The sequence below is a fragment of the Clarias gariepinus genome, chromosome 4 (assembly GCF_024256425.1).
Source record: "Clarias gariepinus isolate MV-2021 ecotype Netherlands chromosome 4, CGAR_prim_01v2, whole genome shotgun sequence".
Classification (NCBI taxonomy): Eukaryota; Metazoa; Chordata; class Actinopteri; order Siluriformes; family Clariidae; genus Clarias; species Clarias gariepinus.
The window spans coordinates 20,638,968-20,646,023 of record NC_071103.1 but is presented as its reverse complement, the minus strand read 5'-3'; positions in this window follow the sequence as shown (position 1 = coordinate 20,646,023).

The following is a 7,056-nucleotide window of genomic DNA, read 5'->3' as shown; positions in this document are numbered from 1 at the left end:
CACTCTTCTTTGCAAAATAGTTTTAATTTAGCCAAATTGGAGAATTTAACCTGTTTAAGGTCATGTCACAGGGTTTCAATCAGATTTAAGTCCAGACTTTGACTAGGCCAAAAACATTTTTTAGCCATGCAGAGGTGGACTTGCTGGTGTTTTGGATCATTGTCCTGCTGCATAACCCAAATACGCTTGAGCGTAAAGTCATGAATTGATTGCCATTCTCCTTCAGGATTTTCTGGTAGGAGCATAAAATTCATGGTTTCATCAGTTGTGGCAAGTTGTCCAAAACCTGAAGCTGCAAAACAGCCCCAGACCATCACACTACCACTACCAGGTTTGACTAGTGTATGATTTTTATTTATCTTTTTTATTTTTATATGAAACACTGTGTTAGTTACTATGGCAAATGTATTAACCTTCCAAAAAGTTAAACTTTTGTTTTATTAGTGCACAGAATAATTGCCCTGAAAAGCAGATATCTGGGGAAAATCAAGATATTCTTTGGCAAATGTGAAACGATCCTTTGTGGTCTTTTTGGTCAGCAGTAGCTTTCACCTTGGAACTCTCCCATTTTTGTCATCTTTTTCGTATTGTTGATTCATTAACACTAACATGAACTAAGGCAAGTGAGGCCTCCAGGTCTTTAGATATTGTTCTGGGTTTTTCCCTAAGTCTTCTGGCTTTGTTTAGATGCAGTTTTACGAACCTCAGTTCCATGTTTTTTTTGGACAGAAGAAACTTTCCCTTTGCAACTATTCTAAACAAACCACATCTGTTTAATTGTCTTCCAATTGTGCAGTCATGAACAATAAAATTTAACATGCCAAATACAGCAAGGCCTGTAAGGTCTCAGATATAATTCTTGTGTCTTTTTGTATTTCTCTGACCATTTTGACCACTCTGACTCCTGGGAAGACTGGTAATGTCTTGAATGCTTTCCACTTGTGAATAATCTTTCTCAATGTCGAACGCTGAACTTCAAGTTGTTTGGAAACGACTTTTCGGATTGATGTGCAGCAATTGTTTCTCAAGTGTCATTCTTTATGCCTTTCCCTTTGCCTACAGACCAGCAAACTCCCAAAACGTCTGTTTTTATATAGGTCTGCACGTCCACTGATAATCAATTAATTAAGGGCTGATGATTAACAGCACCTGGCTGCAACAGCTATACCGCAGCCTACAGTATAATACTATGACTTATGCAGATAAGTGATTAACATAAGGGTGGTTAAGGACTGTATCTGACCCAGCTATTAAAGTGGTTGTTCAACCATTCCATCCGTATAAATACAATTCATGATTTAACAATGCCTGCATACAAAGTGATAGAAATCAAAATTTAGACTCGAGCACAGGTTTTGACCAGGCACATTCAAAAAATGCTGAAGAGCATGAATGTCTTTAAAAATAAATTATATTATGGCTTTACACAACACATATGTATTACTACCTTGCACACCCTATGAAACTAAATACAGTGGAACCTCGGATTGCGATTGCAAAGATTTTCAATAAATTTTTACTTGAAAAATAAGCAAGCCTTGGTTTACGAATACCAAATATCACGTAGCACGCATGAGCTTCTTGTTTTGCCGCAAAGCGTTACGTGATCACAACATTCATCGCCAACGTTTTTTCTCTCTCTTGCGCTGCGGTATTGTTGGTAATCGTCTTCTCTGCTAGGACTTAGTGCACGTCTCTTACTGGTATAACATCCGTACGCGCGTGTACTGTTTACTATAAAACTGTGACCACATATGTGCAAGTTAAACATATTTTATTTTGTGTTTGGATGTGTGTGTTCGTACAGCGTGCGTGTATTATTTATTATAACACACGTGTGTGCGTGCATGTAAAGTAAAAGCAAGTCTTATTTACAGTAACAGGTTAAAGATCCATTTTCTCTCTGTCTGGGTCAGCCTGTACTTTCTGTGCGCGTGGTCATTGGACACTGCGCCCCTTTACACACACCCCTTCTCTTCTCGCCTTCACACACACGTAGACACACACACTCTGCTAAGTGTAATTACAGAGGTTTCTTTTTTATTTTCCAGATGAAACAGTGTTTCCGTTAGTGTGTGTGCGAAACTTAAATAAGAGAGGAAGGGTTACTGTGTACGACAAGAAGAGGGAGAGGAGAGGGTCTCATTCCTCCTCTCCTTTTACTTTAGCTTGACACACATACACAAACACACACACACACAGCGCCTGTGTGCACAAACAAAAACACATCTATGGGGATTTATTTTTTACTTTTTTTAGGTTTCGTGCACTTTATTTATTTATTTTATTTTTACTTTATTTTATTTTTAATTTACACATAAAATGCACCTCCAATACCTGGATGTTCTGAAGATTTGTTGATGGATATGTTTGACTGCATGTCAGACATGGCAAGAAAGTTGTCCATAAATTTAAGAGAAGACATCATGGCCTTGCACAAACAAGGACAGGGATATGAAAATAGAAAAAGGCGCTAATAAGCTAGTGTCTGGCTATACTGTACATCATGTTGCAGCAGGTCATAATAGCTAAAGGGGCTGTTCTATAAGCTGCTTAAAATAAGTACTAAAGATGTTTCTTATTAAGGGTTAATTTTTTTTTTTCACGTGATACTCGGTACACATTTAGAGCTCAGTGAGCTGAACATCTTTGGCATTGGATGTTATGGGCTCTGCTCAACAGGAAGTCAGTTATTTTGGGTTGTTTGCAGATATTGTTTGATATACTCATCCTAGGGGATTTATACAATCGCCACCAAACCGGGACTATGTGATCTCAATACATTGAGGATAAAAAATTGTGGAGTGACTTTTGATTTCTCGTGCCAGCCGTGATGATGCCTTAAACTTGCACTGAAAAGTGATTAATATTTTTGTGACATTATATTGAGTGACAGCACGCACAAACACACTCATAGACACACATACACAACACATACACACGCACAGACACATACACAACACACACACAAACAGTCATACATCAAACACATACACAACATACACATACAAACAAGTTACATAGCTTACACACACACATCATACACTAACACACACATCACAAATGTTAACACAGACTTAGACACCACACACAAAAACATGCACAAACACATTCACTCATCACACACACACTGGTCCTAACATTATAAAAAATTAAACTTTCACTATGCATGTGCAATGGTTTTTTGGAGGTCTTAAGATGCTCAAAAAACACACTTTTTTCTGATAATGTTCCAATACTGGCCCTTGACAATCTCAGAAAACGTAAGCATCAATTTTCCACTTATAGTTGACTGTTTCCTTTCCATATTCTGCACTGAGAAGGTGATTTACCTGATTGAATTCACTTGCTATTTCTTTTTTAGGAGGTGGGTGATCCTTTCCAACTCAGTGATTCTGTTTTTTTAATTGTTTTGCCATTTTTTTTTGACATGTTGGATTTATATCTTTCACTTGTTTATTAAAAGTTACACTAAGTTAATACAGTTGGATAAAACAAACTGTGTCTGTCTTCCTTGCAGGCTGCAAAGCAACAAAATGTGATTATTTTAAAGAGGCGGACTGATTCTTTTTTATACCCAGTGTATATGACCCTGCGCGAGACCACAGTGCTACCCACTATCTCTGGTGCACACACCACACACATTTTATATACACTCACCTAAAGGATTATTAGAAACACCATACTAATACGATGTTTGACCCCCTTTCGCCCTCAGAACTGCCTTAATTCAACGTGGCATTGATTCAACATGGTGCTGAAAGCATTCTTTAGAAATGTTGGCCCATATTGATAGGATAGCATCTTGCAGTTGATGGAGATTTGTGGGATGCACATCCAGGGCACCAAGCTCTCATTCCACCACTTCCCAAAGATGTTCTATTGGGTTGAGATCTGGTGACTGTGGGGGCCATTTTAGTACAGTGAACTCATCGTCAAACCAATTTGAAGTGATTCGAGCTTTGTGACATGGTGCATTATTCTGCTGGAAGTAGCCATCAGAGGATGGGTACATGTTCGTCATAAAGGGATGGACATGGTCAGAAACAATGCTCAGGTAGCCTGTAGCATTTAAACGATGCTCAAAATTGCTTAAATCACCTTTCTTTCCCTTTCTGACATTCAGTTTAGCGTTCAGGAGATTGTTTTGACCGGGACCACACCCCTAAATGCATTGAAGCAACTGCCATGTGATTGGTTGATTAGATAATTGCATGAATGAGAAATTGAACAGGTGTTCCTAATAATGCTTTAGGTGAGTGTATATACTACATACTGATTATATATCTATATATATATATATATATATATATATATATATATATACACAGTATGTAGTATGGCTTTCAGCCAGTACGTGCACATACAGTATCAGACAACTCCTCGCTCGAACCGGTTAATGGCAGGAAGGCAATAAGCACTCACCATTTCACTGTTTCTATCGGCCTATAAAAAGGTCACAGATCCCCAGAATGGTATGTAGATCCTTCCATAATGTACAGTAATGTGCGTCTCCCATGCCCACATTTTATGCGAATTTACGAAAAACTATGCTTAGAAAGAAGCTGACTTACACATGCCTTCTCCTCTGAATCTGCCTCTAAAGCGCCACCTGCTCCATGCTAAGCGGCTCACCTGTTCAGCTCACTGCACTACTCTGAGGACTCTACCTGCACGAAGATCCTCGACATGCGATCCAGCCAAGGGCACCTCCACTACACCTTTAAAGCTTCAGATATTGCACCTGAGTACTGCTTTCTTTAAAGAAAAGCTGTTCATTGAGCAGCTCTAAATAAAGAATACTGTGTGTTTGTGGACCTTGGTCTCAATGTTTCTCTCCACCTTGTTGAATCGCTACGTTAAGATGATGTGTTTTTCAGAACCAAGCCCATAAAGAACCCCAGAAGGGGACAGTGACACCAGAAAACGGCGCTAGTTGCTTTTGACAAAAAAAAAGTCACCAAGAGTGTTTGAAAAGTCACCAGATTTAGTTTGTCATATTGCTTAGGTTGTGCTGAAAAAAGGATGTCATTCTATATTGCACAATCCTGACTCCTTGATATACTCATTTAAAACATAGAAACTTAAAAAATTGCTAAAATGGTGTTTTTTTAAGGGTTATGTGCACTGGCTGTAAGCATTTCACTGAATATGTAAGCATTTTACTGTATATCGTACTGTTTATGACTGTGTATGTGACAAAATTTAAATTTGGATGTCTACCTTTTTTTTTTTTACTTTTCATGGTTAGGGGCCAAGCAGAAGGGCTCAAGGACACCAAATGTGTAAAGAAAAAATGTATAATTTGTTAACCACTAGTAGTTAAAATAGCTAAATCAATCCAAACTTAAAGACTGAGCCCTAAACAGAAAGAAACAAGGTCAACTGATCATGTAGCAACTGGAAAAAAAAAAACAAAGTTTTTCCTCAACATTTTGATTTGACTTATGGTGCAGGTTAAACTTTAGGAAGATAGTGTATTTAAGTACTGCAAACATTTTATTAAATTTTGTTCAGCAGTAGATTTAAGACGCAGTCACAGTTTAACACATGCACAGTACGCTGTCAAAACTGCTTGTAATTTCCCTTCAACATTTGTATTTAATTTATGGTGCAGGTTTGACTTTAGGCAGTTACCTTAAGACTGGCAAAGTTTATTTCAATTCTGTCTAAAATCTGGCTGGACAGATATACAGACAGACATATACTGTAGGCAGTCATTTTTCTGGTTTTGTGTCCTTCAGTGTATGAAACAAAGATATTGAAAGAGCGAGTTCTGACCAATTTACAGACAAAATTTCTTTTATTTATATAAAATGCTAGCCTTTCAGGGGTTTATATGGAGCCAGTAGATGGAGTTGTGGTACTATGAAAAGACAAATATCAAGGTAATGAACAGAAATTAAAATGGTGTTATGGAGACTTTAAAATACACCAACAACAAATTAAATGTAGTTATTCATTAGAAAAAGAAAGAGTACTAAGCCACATTGCAGATATTATTCATTCTAGTGATCTCTAAAAATTAAATGCGAGATTACTTTTAAATGGACTCGTTGGCATCTGTGTCCAGTAGAGACTTTAGACTCAGTCACACTGTCTAAAATATAAAAGAAAGAAAGAAAATGTATTCATATCTTGACAGACAATGAAATGTTGACAATTCTTCCAAAAAATATAAATATCAAGAATTATTAGTACCCTTTATAAAAAACATTAGCAAAAGCTTTTATGGAAAATACAGTACTGCTGACAATAATAAAATTATCCTATCCAAATAAAAGTAACCATCCATCTTTGTTATTTAAACGTATTTAAATTATTTTAAGTAAGTACTGGAATTTTGGGGTTTTTTTTGCATACAGTATATGTCACACTTTAATGACTGAGCTCAAACTAATTTTTATATAACACAGATAACTAATTTATCATTTATATATTATTTACTCATTTTTAATTAAATGTATCAGTGATTTATTAATTGATTATTTTTTAAGGTGTAAAAGCTGTCCAAACTTACCTTGCCCAATGTGAAAAAGTAAATTACCCCTTGCTAAATCATTTGAATCAACTGTGATTATTTGAAAATTAAATTTCACTTGACACAAACAGGCCTAATTACTGTCACACCTGTTGAATCAAGAAAACATTTAAATACTGTACAACTTGTCTAACAGAGTGAAGCATGCTAAAAGGTCATGCTAAAAAAAACAACAACACGATGTAAAGAAACTCAAGAACACACAAAAAATTACGTAAGTGAAATCTAGCAGTCTGGAAAGGGTTACCATGCCAGGCTTTTTTGGAAAATCCTCCAGAGCTCATAAAAGAACCCAAAACAACATCTAAAAAATGCAGGCCTCATTTCCATAAGTTATGGTTAGTTTTCATGATTTAACAATAACAAATAAGGTGTTCAATAAAGAAAATATTAACAAACAAAATATAACTAACAAATTATGTAAAATAAACACAAACAATCTTCCAAAATGTGTTTTAACGTTAATTAGTCCTGGTAGTCTCCCCTCCTGGGCAGCCCAACTGACCTCTTCCACT